Source organism: Ornithodoros turicata, chromosome 7 (genome assembly GCF_037126465.1).
Source record: "Ornithodoros turicata isolate Travis chromosome 7, ASM3712646v1, whole genome shotgun sequence".
Taxonomy (NCBI): domain Eukaryota; kingdom Metazoa; phylum Arthropoda; class Arachnida; order Ixodida; family Argasidae; genus Ornithodoros; species Ornithodoros turicata.
In genome coordinates, this window is record NC_088207.1 from 41,157,286 (window position 1) to 41,175,703 (window position 18,418).

Below are 18,418 nucleotides of genomic sequence, written 5' to 3' on the forward strand. Positions count from 1 at the left end.
TTATTTTCAATAAGGTTAGAAAGTCTCCGAAAATCTCCGAAGGTGTGAACGGTTTGAGTTGCAGAAGTGCTGCCGTGACATGAGAGTACACGTAACATTTTTTTTTGTATATTCTCTCATTACTGGGCTATTTTCGAAAGATACACGCACAGAAACACCAAGATGCGTTTGCATTCAAAAGAAAGTAGTTCATCTTTTTATTTTTATTTTCTGTGGGGTTCGTTCATTTGGGGGTTCTTTGTGCTAGTAGCAGAATTCGTCAGGTGACGAATTCAGTTTCTCTCCCGTTTTCATATATATATATATTCAACTTAACTTAGTTTTAAGAAAATGATGAGACGTAGTTTTATATTGGCGCAGCGTTCAAACCCATGAGCGCGCAAACGATGTATGCTTGCGACGGAAGTCTTCAACGCCATCCCTTTGGCTGTATAGCTGTGCCATGCTAAATATATGCTGGATCACGGAGCGCTATCTATAGGGGAATTTCATGTGTTGATCGGGTGGGTACCGGGGACCCTACTCGACTGGCATAACGGTATTAGTGTTTCTGCGACCCTGGATCCCAGAAGAACGCTTCTATTATGATTTACCCTTGGTGAATGTCGCTAATGGGAGGCCTGCTACGGTGTTCACTCAGAATAATTCGCGATGACGGAAACACCGTTTCGAGGATGAGGGCTGGAGGTCTGACGTTTATATGGTTTTACAACCACTATCCTGAATGGATCGTGACACTTATACAGTAAAAAGGTGTACGCTCCGAGCTTCCCACGAATCAGGAATTATTCAGGCATCGTTCTGCGCTATAGTTGGCCTTCAGTGTGTTATGCTGTGAAGCTCTTTCAGCACTACCACCATCCCTAACTGACTAACTAACTTCCCGCTAAGTAATACCCCTGTGACACGGGATGATTTAGTGTCATTTTCGTGTGGTGCACTCCAACCAGCGAATGTCACTTTCATTACGTACTTGCTACACGGCTTAAGTAAGTGCCACTTATGTAGTGATGGCAATTACGTTAGATAATAAAAAAAAAAAAAAAACGGCGGCAAAATTTTTAGGCATGCGCCAAAATACCTTCCTGATAATGTTCTTCTTTGATTTAGAAGCACTTCCTGTTAATCTTCTTCCAACATTAAACAAATTGGGCTCAAACATGTGCCACGACATAAATGGCCGCCACCGGATCGCCGAGATCGCGAAGTTGTCACAGGCTGTTAACGATAGTAATGACATGTTTTTTGGCACCGTCTCACACTGTACTTAAACAAAATAAACACGCTGTTGAAAATACTTGTTTGAAAATATGGTGGTGTCGGGACCCCTCGCCTTTTCTCAATATTTTTACCTGTATCACAAAGCCTGCTGTCGGGGCTACACGCTTTGTCAGCCGAAGAGAAGTGAAGTGAGTTTGGGGAACTCACTAAATCGTTAGTGCACTTACTGCCGAGTGTCACTAAAAGATGTCGGGATCGCACATAAATGTCACTAAGTGTAAGTGTCACTCGCTGAAAATGACACTAAATTAGTCGGCCTCGGTGGCTCAGTCGATATAGCGTGTTCGCCTTCTGATCCCGAGATCGCGGGTTCGAACCCGGCCGAGGACGCCAGCAACTTGGTGACAGGGTACACGTTGCTTAGACACGCCGTCTTCGGGGTGCCGTGTGGTGAGCTTTCATCGCACGTTAAAGAACCCTCAAGTGGGCACAAGCAACCCACAGACCGACCGCTGTGGCGTCGCTCATGATCTCAGTTGTCTCGCGACGTAAACCCCCCAATTAGTATAAACTAAATTAGTCCGTCTGACAGGGGTATAACAGCAACAGCTAGTAACAACTACTCAGTGTAATCGCCAGTTACATTGTTATCTGCGTAAAGTTCCAATTACCTGCTTTCGATCGTAATTTATTATTATGATACAGTCGTGATCACTATAAGAAAATGAGAGGAGGAGGAACGGGGACCTACAGTAAGGAAAGGGCACCTAAGGATCTGGGGAGAAATAGGGCATTGTATTTCCCTCCGGCAAAGTTATCAGCGCACTCGCACCAACGGCTTCAGATAACGAGTAGTTAGGAAGCGTCGCCACCTCCCATCAAACGCCTGGCGCGATAAGGGAAGAAAGAAACTTGTGGCTCCTTTCGGTACTGCTGCAATCTTATCACCCTATATCACAACAAAGACGAACAATGTGCCTGAGAAATTTGGCATGGCTGGAGATAATTTGTTACATGTTCAATGGCCGCAGCGTCACCTGAATGCTATCGGTGAGACGCCACCCATTTGCTTCCTGCACTTAAAGACAAAAGAGTGTGAAAGAGTTCTCGCTGTTCTTCCGTGTTCCCTTCGTTTCTCTCAGGTCTAATGGTACCCCATAGTATACACAGTAGGATACTGCAGCTCGTTACCGATCAAGGGCAACTGGGTATTGAGCACTACCTGTGTCGAATAAGCACGTCAGTCACCATCAACGCAATAAAGGTGTTGTTGTTGCCTATCAAGGTAATGGGTTTTCCACAAAGTAGAGCACCGCGAAAAAATTGTGTGAAATACCTGTAATGGCAGTCTGGCATGACTGGCAGTCATGTGACTATACACTCTGAAAACAGAACTTCACCGCATAACACAACGCATAGCTTCAACGCATAACTATAGGGATCCCTAGTCAACCATAATCGCGAACGACATCGTTCTCGCCACTGATGTGTTGAACACGGGAGGCCTACACCTTTTTGTGACATTTATGCAGTTATGTAAATTAATACATGGCACAAGGCACATGACAAGGCAACGGCAAAAAAAAAAAAAAAGACGGATGGAGGACGAAAGGTGGAGATGTGTAGAGGGTGCGTGAGTTCGGCGAGGGGTGCAAAGTGTTAGAGGGGTCGTTGAGCAAACCGCGTAACATTCATGGTGGTGGTGGTGGTAGTGCTGAAAGGACTCGCCGTTGTCGGCCTCACAGAGGTGGGCAACGTCATGACTGACGCCCTGGGGGAATGTGCGTCCTGGACCGACTTCTAAGGGAACTGTGCCGACATATGTCTGAAAGCGTCTGAGGAAAACCGAGGGAAAACTCCAGACAGCACAGCCGGCACCGAGATTCGAACCCGGGTACCTCCGCACCGCATAGCATGCTTCTAGCCAACCATCACGCCGTATGACATCGTTCTCTATACACTGAGTTCTTGAAAGGCGGGGGCGTACGCCTCTCTGTGACATTTATGCAGTTATGGGAATTGTCACAGAAAGCCGTACGCCCCGCGCTTTTCAAGATTGGTAACGGTATCATTCTGTGGAATGGTTGGCCTTCGATGTGCTACGTGGTGAAGTTCTGTTGTGAAGGACCAGCTCGCGTGACTGAGTGGTTAGCATGCTGGCCATGTCTCGTCGAGACTGGGAGGTACCCAGGTTCGAATCCCGGTGCCCGCTGTGCTGTCTGGGGTTTTTCCTGGGCTTTCCTCAGACGCTGTCAGACATGTGTCGGCACAGTTCCCTTAGAAGTCGGCCCAGGACGCACATTCCCTCAGAGCGTTTGTCGTGACGTTGCCCACCTCTGTGAAGTCGACAATGGCGAGCTCTTTCAGAAGCATCACCACCACCACCACCGCTGTTATAAAGGTGAAGAATCCGCAGGCCTCACAAGACGTAGCTTGGCATTCATTATGGCTGTGTATTTCCGTGTTCCCTGTGGCACATTGCAGGCGCATACAAAGTTACAAACACACGAACATACACAAGGATGTTAATTTAGGGCATAGTCAACAGGTATACGAGAAGTCCTTTGTGCTATACAGACAGAAAATGAAGCATTATAAATTATTACAATGATCGTAATTATTGGGTATTTCCATGTCGGGAGCACTGTCCTTATTGCTCGTTTGAATTACTTTGTTTCGCAGAGCAAGGGGAAGCTGCTCGCGGGCTTGCTGCTCTCAAAATCACCTCCTAAAACGCTCACGAACTGACGGTATGTGGGGACGCTTTATGGCGCTCGTTTTGTGAAAAAGTATTCAACATTCCAAATCACTCTAATGGCATCCATACCGTCACGACGCGCTGCTTTCAGAAATAATAATTCTTTTTTACTTGAGAGCTTAACATCAGCGTCATGGGGCCCACCGGCCTATCATCCGTTTCTCCCGTCCTCATTATAATCTACGAAGTTAAAAGGACTCTTACACGAGAAGTTTAGGTTTACGACGCCATAAAGCGTTCAACAGTAAAAGGAAGGAAATAGCTTCGAGGCACGTTATTCAAGACAAAGGACGTCTGCGCCGTCGTCGTACCCTTAAAAATAACCGACTCAATCAACAGAGAGCATGAATACCAACTTAAATCACTCTGCCGTTTACAAAACAGAGTAGCCGCATGCTTAAAGGCAGTATTCTCAACCACAAAACCAGCAAATATGTGCTGAAAACACCAAGGGGGCCAAGGGTGCTTCACTGCGGTGCAGTATTTCATGTGAGTTGGAATACGAAGTGATGTACAGCTGTATGGAACGTAACACTCGCACAGACATTGGAGAGTTAACACAGGTTGGGACAAAAGTTTACGGAACACGCGAGCGGCGTACTTTTTCTTCTCTTGCTGACGGAAGCGGGTGAGTTCACTGTTTCGGAGGGATGGAAGGGTGCGCTGCTAGCGACACACAACGGTAGTTCCGGTGTCGCTTGGGTGTGCGTGGGAAGTGGAAGCTACTGCTCTGTGTCGCTAACAGCACGCCCTTCCATGCCGAACCCTTCCACCGAAACAGTGAACTCTCCCGCTTCCGCCAGCCGGTGTCGCTCCGAAGAAAAAGTACGACGCTGGCGTGTTCCGTAAACTTTTGTCCCAACCTGTACGTCCCTACGGGGAGCTCCTATTAGCTACCTCGTCTACCACACCCAATCAACAGATGAGATTCTGAGTCACGCAACGCCGTCATTGGTTCTGGTGGGTACGATAACTTGACGGTAGCATTACCAACGGTATACTATAACTCGCTGCTATGGGTGGTATCCAGTAGGCGGGTTGTTGCCAAGGGGCCTATACAACTGGGCGAAGAGCACAGACTTGTTCCAATGTCCAAGGACTTTAGACATAGTGAAACGGTCCAGCATCATGCCTGGTACGTATCGTTGGCAGGCCCTGAGGATATGCTTATTGGATTGGAGATTGAATTGGAGATTGTACATGTTGCGCAGGGTATAATGTCATTCTTACCCAACTTGTGTGCAAAATCTTTTCATCATGAATTTAAAAAATGTGGGTATTAAAACTTGCAGTGCAGAAATACTCTATCCTTATCATGTCTCGCAGAGGAACTTGCCGACCACACTTAGCTGTAGGCTCGGAAATCATTTGTTTTAGCGCAGATTTTCGCCATCCACTAGGCAAGTTGTTACAAGACAGGGCATGTCCAATACAATCCATGTACCTGACTCCATGTCATGTATATTTCATGTAATCATTTCCAACTTACGCACAACAGTACCAAGAGGGGTTATGCCAAAAAGGCCGAGGGAACAGCCGCTCTTGGCACATATGATATCTCTTTCCACAGTATAAGTCTCGAATATTGCTCTGTGCACGTACACAACTTACATGACTGCGCTGACAGTACTGGGTACGCGACTTACGACCCCATTTTTTTACTTTCTCCATCATCATCATCATCATCATCAAGTTGCCACGCCTTAGTTGCATCATGTAGGAAGTGTAAACACAGCAACGAGTAAAAAAAGAATCTTCTGCATGAGCTGTAGCTAGCCAGATACAAACACTTGAACACACCTCCACAACCCGCGGTGTCGTCATAGAAGCGCTTCGATAATTCTGGTTGGCTCTCATAAGCATGTGACCTCTCCCAAGGTCTTTGCTCGCGGGAGCTGGCATCTTCGTTGGCGGAGCAGTCAGCTGTTTTTCCGCGACAGCACTCGTTGTGGCGTCGCCGAATCCCTTGTGTGCGGGAATTTCTACATGTCTGATATACCCTTTTACTGTGAACGTAACTTCGGGAATGACATGCATGGAAATGTTATGTCAGACCAAGGACTTGGATCATTCTTTAACCCATCACCTGATGATTTTATATCACATAGCGAACGAGTGCGCGTAGGGGTAGTAAGCCAAGCCTATATTGCGAATTTCCTCATCCGTCGTCACTTTATGTACAGGGTGTTTCACCTAATGTGTTATTAATTCCTGTAAAAAAAAAAATCTACTTGCCCGAAAAAGATGCGGTCAACGTTATTTTTGCGCGTCTCAGAACGACGATTTGCGGATTGTTTGTTTTTGTTTTTTTCTCACTTGTTCCCAGTGGAATAGGGAACGTGTATTTGAGTGGCTTAGGGTATTTCCTACATGGGCTGTGTATTTCTGGCAAAAAGCCATTGCCTTCACTTGGCAAAATTTCGAGTTCAATGCTGAAAATTAAGCTTCCTGCGACAAAAAAAAAGAAGGCTAATTAAAACTGACGCAACTAGTGGAAAAGTGCCCAGAAGCTAAGTACCGTTGACCGCATTTTTTTTTTTCGGACAAGTAGATTTTTTTATAAGATAGAGATTTTATAACACGTTAGGTGAAACACCCTGTACATGTTGTTGTTGCTTGGACTGGAGACTCGCACTTATTTGGCAACGCTCCAAAGGTAACTTCAGGTAGCAATCCCAGAACCACACACGCACGCACACACACAAGATAAATAAAATTCGATGTCGGTGTACTTGTAGACAGTTCGCGGACACCCGGTCATGAAACTTTTTCCCCAACTTCCGAACAAATAAACAGACACAAGCACACTGATGCGATGTTTGCGGGCTTGATACCCTGAAAGCTCGACATTTTACACACGCGTCCAGTGAGATTACACCTGCTCCAAATCATCATCATCCCTTTTTTTGATGAGGGAAATGCGCGTGAACGATGCGAGACAAAAAATATGCCGTCCCCATGTTGAACCGCAGATCATTTCTCTCCCCGGGGCGACTCAAAGCCTAGGATGTTCTCCCGCAGGCGCAATGTAGCACAAAGAGATACGAGTGGTAATTCTCCATCTCGTGCATTGTTCGAGGCTTATGACGCCATTTCCTTGATAAGCAGCGGCATTACACTCGCACCGAAACGAGCTGTAAAACTGCGCGTTGTGCTTTAAAATTGCAATGCGACAAGGATGCAGGTGATTTATGTGCGCTATCAAGTATACACGTTGTATTGCACCGCAAAATTGCTTTTTCAAACTTTGTTTTTGTTGTTCTAGGAATTTCGAAAGATGTTGTTGTTGTTGATGCTGATGGGAATGAGACACAAAGAAGGACGTAAGCCGTGACAGGGTCGGAATGGCTACTGTAGCATCTTTACACTAATTTGCTAATGAGAATGAAATAGGAATCAGTCACCAACGGGATCGTAAATATTGATTGTATTGATTGTACTCATTATTTCATTCCCCATATCACCACCAGCAATGGGGCAGAGTATCGCCCCTGGCGATGGAGCGATGGATTCATCATCTCAAATAAAGTTGTTGATATTGATTGTACAAAATATACATAATATTTAGTGTACGTATCTAGTCTTGTACCTAACGTATTGCATGGTAGTCATGGTGGTGGCCGTAGTAGTCGCAAGAGCATGGCTAGCACAGCTGTAGCTCAACAAGGCCCAATTGATGATCTCCAGGACTTCACCGCATAGCACGCTCCTAGCCAGCCATAATCCCTAATGATGTCGTTTTCTCCCGTGATGTGTTGAAAACTGGAGTCGTACGCTCTTTTGTGACATGACCAACACCAGCACCACCACCACCACCACCACATTGTGACATGACATGATAAGAAATGAAAGACGTAGGAGGAAAAGAAAGAGATAGCAGTTTGAGAGAATAGAGAAGTGCAACGAAGAAGATAACAGTTCAAATGAGTCTTAGGTACTTCAGTTGCAAGTAATCATGTAACAGCAGAAATAATTAACAGTAACTATAATTAATAACTATAATAAATAAGGAATAAGGATAATAGTGAAGAAACGAAGATAAAGCAAGTTTCTTAAATTACAGAGAGCAACATGAAATTCTAGAGTAACTGTAACTAGCGTGTGTAACTTCAGTGTTCCCTGTTTATATTTCTAATTTCAGAAACCATTCGCATCATCCACTGCCTGTCGCAGACTGGTATTCACCATGAAAATTGTTTCACGAGAAATTATTATTAGATATAATAAATATATATAATAAATTAATGTTATTAATTACAGTTACTGATCAATGGCGCAGTAAGTGATTACTTGTAACTAAGTTACTCCCCACGACTGGAATCAACAGGAAAAAAAAAAACTCATGCGACTCATGGAAAAGACTCATGGAATCATCACGACACTTGCACCAGTGACCGCACGTCACAACAAAAAACATGTTGAGTTTCAGTAAAAAAATAAAAATAAATAAATAAACGCCCCTTGATCTGCTGAGGACGAAGGGCATACGCCACTTCAGTAACACTTTTCGTAAATGTAATAATTGGGAGCAGATTTACACGGAAGGTGAGTCAGCATATTTGTGTGGTGACATGCTGCCCGTGCCACAGCGAATAAGACTGCGGGTAATTTCGACCACCTGTGGTTCTTTTGACATAAATGTAAAGTGTTACAGAAAAGGCATACGCCACCCATTTTCGACAATCAGAAAATAAGAACTAAAGGATAATGTTCTAGTCGGCTATGAGCGCGTGAAGTTCTGTCTGTTTTTTTAGAGTGTAGGGCCAGGTAATTAGCACGTAACCGTGTCAGTTTTGCAGAATCAGACGTGAAAGGTTCTTTCTGGCAGCAAAATCTATAATGTAAAACCCCGAGACTAGGAAACACGAAAGGACAGACACAACATGATGCATAATGTAAAACCCCGAGACTAGGGAAGACGAAAGGACAGACACAACACGATTCACAACACACTCTCGTGTTCCCTAGTCTCGGGGTTTTACATTATGCATCATCTTCACGAGCTCGCATGCTTCCTAGCCATTTTTTCATTAGCAAAATCTAATTTGACACAATGCACTGCGAAAATTCATTGTTGATAAGTATCTAATCAGTTGTATCCCTTTGTAGAGAGAGTGCAAAACACACCCCATTTCTTTACGGTGCTCGCACAATACTGTGTGCTACAGCCAGTCTTTCTGTCTTCGCAATGTTTGGAATGAGGGAACTCAAATACGGAATGTGATGACACTGATAGCAATAATGGTAGTACAGAAAAATGTGGAATACGAAGAATACGGAATGCATTGTCCTGCAAAATGAGTACGCGCGCTGAGTTCGTAGTCAACCGAAAACATGATTATCATATCTCTGGACTATGACGCATTGATTAACCAACTTGCGGAGAACAAGGCTCGAAAGAAGGGTTTTGCGCAAATGTTCACTGCAGGCCTATGTATGCATAATATAAACCCTATATAAATATCGTATTCCAGCTTCTGCACTGTAAGTCAACCCGGACATATGTTCGGAGGGGACCACGCTGTTTGTTGCTACAGCCCTGGGAGCCGAGTGCCTTTCGAGCTAGAGTCAAGTCTTTTGTCCTACGCTGCCTCCATGTCTATGAAAATAAAGCTCAAATTAAAATCCATAGACGAGAAGGCGCTAATCGTTCTGGCTACATACAAGCAGGACCAAGCTGTTACATAAACTTCAAACTGACACATTAAGCGGCCTTGGTAATCGCCATTCATTCCACCTTTCTCGCTCTATGACCTTGTTCCAAATGCGGGAGAGGAAGACCCGGCCTTTGTGGTCGCACGCCTTTCGGTGCATATGAGCATTCGGATGTTCTGGACGTTTGGTGCTTATGAGCAGGTTCTCCCCTCCTGCTCATTTCCACCAAACGCTCAAAACCACCCACTTTTTTTCAGTGCATATGAGCGTTTGGAGGTTTTGAGCGTTTGGAGGTTATGAGCATTTGGTGCATATGAGGCAAAACTCGCGCGGTGCTACACTAAATTAGCAATATAGATGCCTATGTAAATCCTGAAAAACCAATACACCCGTTTCATAGCCTAAACTTGAAACTACCATGCAGTTAATTAGAATCTAATCACCACTATTGTAGCATTTATGATTAGAAAAAAGAGAAATTAACTTGACCTCATCAATGGTATTATGTTGATATCACTGCGGACCTGAACGGCAATTGACATCTTACCTTTGAAAGTGTTTTCTTGCATACAGTTCTACTAACAGTCATTTGACATCGTTGTAAGTGCAAAATTAGTAAATATGTATTCATAATTGTCAAACGATCAAATTTATTCTCCCCAAAGTAACATTTTCTTGTCCGCTTCTACGGTGGGTTTGTTATCAATTCGTATGTAAAGCTATGTGCAAGCGAACAATAACAAAAATAAACTACAGCAAGAATGCGTGATTTGCGGTGGAGCATCCTCCCACTGAATAGGTCGTACAAGTCTCGCAGGTCTCTATTACAATAATTGCTTTCCTTCGTGGCTTCTCTTATTTGGGTAATCCCGACTCACAAACAACCACTTCTTATCTTTCCAATTTAACGTTGATTCTTGTTCTTCGTCATTAAAGACCCATGGAATGAAGACCCACATACGTTCTCAACTTTCGCGATGGTCATATTACAGCACCATCTTCCACGTACCAACACCACTTCGTTAGTGGACCTCATTCGCCAAAGTGCTCGGATGACCGTGTGTCCTTAGTTATTTAGTCTACACGTCTTCGTTTATCGATAGACGGGATTTTATTTATTTTGTTGTAATATGAGACAGTAAAAAAAAAAAAAAAGTAAACAAAAACAGGACACCGTAACAGCAGCAACGTACACCGCTTTCTTCCCCATCATTTATGTGCCGTCTATTTGTTCCATTTGAACAGAGGATAACAGTGTTGCACGTCGTGTCACGTGACTTCGGAACCTCACACTCCATCAATTACGTAGAGCAGTCGCCTGCAGTGGCGTAGAGCAGTTTGCAGAGAACCTTTGCCTTTGGTGTCGGCAGAGCTGTTGAATGTGAAAGAGTACCTACACTCTTAGAAATGATGGTGGTGGTGGTGGTGATGGCGATAGGGCTTGCCGTGCTCTTAGAAATGAACTTCACCGCATAGCACGCTCCTAGCCAACCACGATCTCGAATGATATCGTTATCGGGCCTGATTTGTTGAAAGCGGGAGGCGTACGCCTTTTTTGTGACAATTATGAACAGCATAAGTGTCACAAAAAAGGCGTACGCCTCCCGTTTTCAACAAATCAGGCCAGATAACGATATCATTCGAGACGATGGTTGGCTAGTGGCGTGCTGTGCGGTGAAGTTCATTTTTAAGAGTGTATGCCAACTGTACCTACGTATAATTGCGGAGAGGTGTAGCAATGGAAACTACTACTCTCTTGCAAAATGTAAACATTCTTGCGTATAATACGTATGCCAACTTAGACAAGTGTGTCGAAGGAAGAGAAATCCGAGCCAAACGACATCGTGCAAGGGACGATGCATCACAGGTGTTTTCCCTTTTTGTGTGCTGTTCTATCGGGCTAGGCGCATATCAAATGCCCGGTAGATAACTGACATGTTCACGAGTGAATAAAGTCAATAAACCTTGTACTTACCTCAGTCAAATCCTCCTATATACTAATATAGGAGGCTATGCCTCAGCAAAGTAGTCGCCGTTAGCACATATAGGTACTGCTACCAAGGTAGTGCAAAAGTTCCCTTTTTTTCCTAGAAGTACCCTTTTTCGGGTCTCGCATCTCCATATCTTTTTATATATAAATAATAATAATAATAATAATAATAATTATTATTATTATTATGATTATTATTATCATCATTATTATTATTATTATAGTTTATTTATCACTTTCGTGAATGGTAGGAGGGACAACCAATCTCAATCAATGAATGAATGAATGAATCAATCCCTGTTTCCTCTTCTTCGGAATTGCGGTTTCAAGGTGCAACAAGATGGCGCGAACTGCATATTTTTATGCATCTTTGCTACGACGCTTTTCTTCTACCATGGAAAGCCATGGAAATAGCAGCACGAGGGGTGGTCTCATAAGTACTCAGACCTGGCACTCTGCATTTTATCAGGGATAAGCCATTGTGCTCCTCCTAAGAGACGTGTGCATTGCATAGGTTGACTGTGGAGCCAGAGGAAATGCATTCAGGGGTGGTTGCGTCGTCGGATTTGTCAGGACGCATTAGATCGTCGAGGAGCTGGCTAATATACGATCGCCAGACAGCGTGACTTGTTTCTGCGCCGAATGTGGACGGCACGAATTCCTCTCTCGGTTTCCCATTGCACAATCTCGCCATTCACTTATCGGATCGCGTTAGTTCAGTCCCACACCGATCTAACGCCCACATGGAAATAGCCAATACGGTTGGTAACATTATACTCGTAATGGATATGTTTGTGCTCTCAGTGCAGCGCTTTCCTGAGTTGGGGTGCATTATTATAGGCAGCGCTGTTACGCAAGTAACTCAGTGGCAGGTAACGCGGAATCGTCTCACTTATCAATTAGGTGACGGTTCGTTGCAAGTCGGACTTGTGTGCCGTACGCACTGTGCGTGGAAAATATTCAGCCGCTGTTCAACTATATGTGGTGTGGTGTGATAGAAAAAAAAAGAAGAAAAAAAGAAGCGGATTTAAGTCACGATAAAGTTAGACTGGCTACCCCAGACCACTTAGCCGCAGTTAGTTGAAATAAATAAATAAAAAAAGGAGAAAACCCAGCACTTGGGGGCGGGAGACGAACATCCCGAACTAGTGGGAACACTTATCACAAACGAGGGACCCGGAAGTATCACAAAATGTCAATCAGATGCGTTTCTTCAAGGAAACGTAGGAGCGCTTTCAATGCAGCCACTAGATGATTGAATGGCTGAGGACCCAGGAGCTTTACAAGGTCAAATGGAGGGGTGTCCAGGCGAGTCAGACTTGCTTCTACTGTTCTGCGACTGTCGGCATGCTTGGAGCACCTGAGGAGGATGCGCTGTGTGTCCTCGACAACATCGCACTCACTGCAGTTTGGAGATGGTGACTTGGCCAGTTTGTAGAGCATAACCGCCCGCTGTACGGGACATTCAGCCGGAGCCTGTGCAGGAGACACGCTGCTTGTCGAGCCAAAGAATTCGGCGGACCACTCTCATCCCATACAAAGAAGTAGAAGAGGAAACGACGGAGGTATACCCGGAAGCATAGCTCGGGGTCGACCCTGTACAACAGCGAAGATCGAGCAGATCCTGTCGGCCAAGAAGAGTTGCACATTTGTGTGTTTTAAGTTTTTTTTTTAAATTCCGTGTTAGCGCCGCGAAGCAACTGTGAGCGGCGTACAGACATGGACAGATGGAGAGAGGACAGCAGTACGGAGTGGGGTACAGCGAGGTTAGTATGCGTCCTGGGCCGACTGCAGGGGGAACTGTGCCGACATTCGTCTGGAAAGTCTTCGAGAAACCTCAGACAGCACAGCCGGTGACAGGATTCGAACCCGTGTCACCTCCCAGTATCGGCGTGGAAAGCGATCATCCTAACCACTACGCCACGGGAGCTGGTGTGTTTGTTCAACTATATTAGATTTCGGAGTACGTGGGTTCTCCAAATCAGAAGGATTGCGTACTGTGATCGGGATGAAATGTTTATTAGAGTACCGTACTTCAATGTTGGTGAAACTCTCCACATTATTTGCTTACGTGAGCGCGTGCATGAGATGGGTTCAATATATCGATTCAATTCCGCGGCAATGCACAAAAGAAAGATTAGATCAAACTTATTAGATGAAAAAGAAAATATAGCGCTTCCGGATAGTATTGTTAGACTTTTCACCTCACCTCAACCTGAAACTTAGTTGTGAGAGAATTCACAGTGTCAGAAGCAAAGCAGTTCTAAAACAACGCGATATCACTAATGCGGAGAAAGACTAAACAAGAAAAGAAAAGAAAACGAAATTTACTGCTGTCAGTAGACCTCGTACCTTTTACAGTCTTCAGTCGAACACGTTCAGAATTGCTCCGCTTACAGTAAGCTGTATACACTTTTACATTTCAAACGTGACTCCTGTATGTACAACTACGTATACAAGGTGTTCAAAATTAAGCTTTCACTAGCACTTTATAAATAGGTGAAGAAAAGAACACTGGTGCTATTTTTTTCTGTTCCTTGAGTAAGAAACAGGTGCTACATAATTAGCAGCGCCTGTTTCTTACACAAGTAGCGTAAAGTTATCATCCGGTTTCTTGTCATCGCTGTGTTTGAGTAGCGTTCGTGAAAGCTTAATTTTGAACACCCTGTATAGGGCGAAGACAATATTAGAGAGCTTTAGCAGACCGTTGATAACGTGGCTTGCGTCGAACCGTATAAACCGGAACCAATCAGTGGATAAGATTCTGAGTCACGCACCACTGCGATTGGTTCCGATAGGCACGATAACTTTATCCAACGGTATACTAAAACTCACTACTATCTCGATCGAAGATGCCCCCGACACTCTATAAACAGAACTTCACCTCATAGCGCGCTCTTAGTCAATCACCAACCCGAATGACATCGTTCTGCCCCTGATTGGTTAAAAACAGGATGCGTACTCTTTATTTATTTATTTTTTGAACACTTATGCAGTTCCAAAGAAGGCGTGCGCACCGCGCTTTCCATAAATCGGGAGTGATAAAGGTACACTCTCCCGTTTTCAACAAATCGGTTCAGATAACGATATCAATCGAGATGATGGTTGGCTAGCAGCGTGCTATGCGGTGAAGTACATTTTTAAGAGTGTATCATTCTGTGCAATGGTTGGCCTTCACCGAGCTATGTGATGATGTTCTGTTTTTATCGGCACAGTTCCCTTAGAAGTCGGCCCAGGACGCACATTTCCCCAGGGCGTCAGTCGTGACGTTGCCCACCTCTGTGAGGCCGACAACGGCGAGCCTTTTTACGAGCACCACCTGTTTTTATCTAGAGTGAATGGGGGTATACGTATAGAACCTTCGACCCCTTATACAAATCATTTTTAGACACACAATAAAATTTGCACTATATTGGCACCACATATGCCCAAATACCCTAACAAAAGATTCATCCAGCAGATCATGCTTTAGCGGGCAACCCTCAACGGAAGCCAATTTCCCTTGCTTCCTGCCTGCAAGGTCGGACATAACTGGCTGCCTATTGGGTATACGTATCGATTGCACGCTCCACATCTGTTGGTTGAATATATCACGAGGAAGGAAACAACGTTATCGGTATCGCCGCACGAGAAATTATATTTGCGGAGTCCCCTAGTAATCTAGCTCCTGGGTCCCCTGCAATAGCACACAGACACACATCACTCTCGAATTGGAAGTTCGTGTAAGCCAACTAGTGATCCTTACGCACGATGAGAAGGAGAGAGAGAGAGAGAGCAGGAAAAATGGGGACGTCGGCCTCGATGATGAGTTATATAACTCATCCAGGCCGACGTTGCTGTTCCAATTAAATGAGTTATTTTATGCGAAGCATGGTGTTTGTCCGATCCTACAGTTAGCAATACAAACAAGCGAAAATGCGTTAGTACGGGCTCAGTTAAACGGCATTGCTGACAGGCTAAAGCTATAATGCGGCTTTTGTACTGGCCTAACATGACTTTCTTTCGTCCAGACAGATAATGTCCCTGAGTAACGTTGCACTCTGGCACGACACCCTTAATACGTGCCTTCATACCATGACAACGAAATGGTAAGATTTATGCTCAGCGATGTATGCATTAGCCATTAAACAGGTCATGTCTGCGTCATTTTTCTGGTACTGTTCAGCAGAAATCAACATGACTGTAGCTGTTGCTGTGCTTTTACGTTCATGGAAGATGTGCCTACGCCGCGGTACTTTATGTTCAGCGTTGTCAGGGCTTGGTACCCATACAACAGAACGTCAGCAGATAACACGCTCCTACGCACTTAGAAATGAACTTCACCGCATAGCACGCTCCTAGCCAACCATAATCTCGAATGATATCGTTATCTGCCCTGATTTGTTGAAAACGGGAGGCATACGCCTTTTTTGTGACACTTACGCTGTTCATAATTGTCACAAAATCCTCCCGTTTTCAACAAATCAGGGTAGATATCGATATCATTCGAGATTATGGTTGGCTAGGAGCGTGCTATGCGGTGAAGTTCATTTCTAAGAGTGTGGGTCGTCTTTACAGACTCAAGACCCGCGCTCCAGTGTGTGACTAACTTGAGGGTCCCTCAGTCCTGTTGCCTTTGACATCCTGCATGTTTATAAGAAGGCGGCCGTTGCAGGGCACACTGTCGCATTGCAGTCGATTCCCGGACATGTCGGCATCAGCGGCAGTGAAGAAGCAGACAGAGCCGCCTTGAGCGCCCATCAGGCTTTTCCCCCGATAATGATGTCTTCGGGCGACCGAAGACACCTCCTTTCGACACTCACCGGGCCCAAGACGCAGGCTCAGTGGCAACACCACATATCTCACTCCCTTCTCTCGGATGTAGACCCCACGCTTTCTCTCGTACTTCCCCCGCGATTACCGCGCCCCTTTACTGCACTCTTCCACGCAATGAGGCTCTCCGTTGCCTTTACACTTGCCTTTCAACACCGTCTCGGCTCCACCTCGTCTTCCCTCTTCTCCACTTGTGGAGTGCACGGCGACATCTGCCACGTCGTCTTGGATTGTGGGCAATATCACCACGAGCGTGCACTGATGGAAGTTTCTATACAACGTATTCACAAGCGGCCGTTCAACCTCGCGAAGATCATCGGACCGTGGTCGAACGCTGCCCACCAGATGCAAGGCTTTCGTCTTCTTGCGGAGTACTTGTGCTCCACCGGTCTGGTAACGGCTCTGTGAAAGTGCTCTCGCATCATCATCCACTCATCCGTTCCCAATGCGCAATAGGGCAGTGTTCCGCCTCAGCGGCGGTGAATCGCCCACCTCATCATCATCCAATGTATGTGTGTGTGTCTCGTGGCAATGATTGGTGCACAGTGTGCTATGCGGTGAGGTTATGTTTTTAGAGTGCAATCAGTCATTCATTCAAGGTTCATCAATTCATCCGTCAATTGATACTTCTATTAAGAAAATCTTCTGCACTTTCATACACAACGTAACCCGAGAGAGAGAGAAGTACATGATGACGATGATATGAGGATGACTTCCGCTCACTGAGCAGAATACTACCCCATTGCTATTGGGGAAAAATGAGAGGATGGTGATGAGCATGATGCTGACGACGCTGACAGGGTTTTAGAGAGAGGGTCGATCAGGCCGGTAGTTTGCAGGAATTTGATGAAGGGTCGCAAGACGGACATCTGCTTTCGTGTGTCCCATGGTCCCAAAATGAGTCTGAGGTCAAGGGGTCGGCTGTCAATCCGCGCAAAGTCGTTTGCCAACAAGTGACGCTCCCTCCGATAAGTGGGACATCACGTGCGATGATCACATGGTCCGCGGTCGCTGGCACACCACACTCCGGGCACAAGGGACTACTGGAACGTAACCCGAAGAAAGCATCAGCGTGGCAAATACGGTGTCGTGGCTTGTTCCTATAACGCTCATGCATTATCATCGTCGAAATTGCTCACCAGCTTTGCCCGTTTATGCTGCTTTTATCTACGACGTAACCATACACCCTGAAAAGGATTTTCGTGGTGCGCATGCAAACACGTCAACAATTTTACAACGGCACAACAGCCTTTTGCATAAGCTGATCTCCCCTTCCGCTCGTCAGCATCCGGAATAAAGAGAGCGCCTTTGTTGAGTCCGCATTCTTCCCGGACAGTTCTCGTGTTGTGAGCCGCAAAGTATTCAAATCAAAGAGAACGTATTCTTTTACGTCAACATTTCCAGATATTCAGGAGTAGTACCAACACGAGAACGTCTCGTGTGCATATTTTGAGATTTTACGAGCACAGTTCGAAGTTAAAAGCAGACTAGTGGCGCGCATACATTTACGTAAGGTATGCAAACCAACGTCATTTTCGAAATGAGATACGGAAAGATGGGGCGCACGTCACTTCCATTTAGCGCTGAATGGTGATCATACAGGACGGCATATGGTAGGCCTATTTGAGGTCCTTGTCATAGAGGGGTTGCGACACTGTGATACCTCACATGACGTCGTTTATAACATTATGCACGCCGGTGTATTTAATGGCAAAAAATATGGCAGAAATCGCTCCGCAGATCGTCGTTGAAATGCGAGAGCATTTATGAGCTCGTCGCGGGCATATGTTACCTCGCCAGCACGGCTTTCGTCTCTGCAATAAACTCATAAATGGGAATCGCATTTCAACGACAGCTTCTGCGCAGTGATTTCTGCCGAAATTGTGTCATGCGGACGTTAAACACCGTTTTGTAGTACGTATTTTTATTAAATTGATCGTAAGTACGTTGAGGATTTTTTAACGACCATGTATCTTCGTCTT